Source organism: Branchiostoma belcheri, unplaced genomic scaffold (assembly GCF_001625305.1).
Source record: "Branchiostoma belcheri isolate BF01 breed outbred unplaced genomic scaffold, Haploidv18h27 scaffold138, whole genome shotgun sequence".
Lineage (NCBI taxonomy): Eukaryota > Metazoa > Chordata > Leptocardii > Amphioxiformes > Branchiostomatidae > Branchiostoma > Branchiostoma belcheri.
The window spans coordinates 470009-471139 of NW_017802802.1; the positions used below are offsets into that span (position 1 = coordinate 470009).

A 1131-nucleotide genomic window follows, 5' to 3' on the forward strand; every position below is an offset into this window, starting at 1 on the left:
ATATTGGCCAGTCCTGTATCCATTGGCCGCCTGTATCCAACGTTCGCCCCACGTGGCCAATGGATACAGGACTGGCCAATATAAAGTCCCCCTGCCCCACCGAATCTGCTTGGAGATTAGGTATGTTGCACTAAAGGGCTGTCAAACCAAATGTTTTGATGAATACAGATGCAAAGATAAGCATCCTTCTTTGGCCACAGTAGCAATAGTTGCAGAGATTGTCCAAAAAATGGAGACCAGTATGCCATGCAAATGTTTTATATGATAGGTTTGCATGTTAAGAATCATGTGCTTGGTGTCTGGCTTAAAGGAGGGCCTGCAAGGGGGTGTAGTGATTACGAATTACGCAAAATTTTTGCTGCCTATTACGAATTACGTTAAAGTCTCAGAGCTGATTACGACTTTACGATTTGCGGCTAATGTCCAATTACGAATTACGTTGATTTTTGCGGAGGCTGCCTACGAATTACGAAGTCTAAAACGGCCTGATTACGCCTTACGAAAAAGGGCTTGCAGGCCCTCTTAAAGCATGTGCACCTGTCTTTATTCTATGTCTCCACTTAGTAGTCTCATTGTTACCTTCGCCAAGAAGGTTATGTTTTCAGGGGCGTTCGTGTATGTGTGTGTGTGTGTGTCTGTCTGTCTGTAAACACGATAACTTGAGAAGGCCTTGATGGATTGTCTTGATACTTGGTAGATGGGTAGGTCTTGATGAGACCTCAAAATGATTAGATTTTGGACCCCCTAGCGGCTTGTTATGGTACTGCAGCTGAACTTCCGGTTCTGATATCTCAAGATCCAGACATGCTATGGTGATGAAATTTGGATGGTAGGTAGCTCTTGTGCTGGGAAAGAAGTGATGTGAGTTAAGGCCCCCTAGCGGCTTGCTCTAGAACTGCAGGGGGGTTTAAAGGACAAATGTTTAAAAGAGGATAACTCAAGAACCGATTGATGGATCATCGTGATTTTTGGTATGTAGGTAGCTGAAGTGATGCTTGACATAATGATATTACAATTATGCGAATATTGACTTAATTTGCATAATTAATGAGAAAATGTTATAATTGCGTAGTGGTAACTGCCTGGAATTTCATACTTGGGGTGTTTGAGAATTAAGTAAAGGTGAACATA

General features: G+C 42.4%; 1 pseudogene; it reads left to right on the top strand.

Moving 5' to 3' along the window:
- The window catches only part of LOC109464424, a 7857-nt pseudogene that overhangs the window by 2882 nt on the left and 3844 nt on the right, over nucleotides 1-1131 (top strand).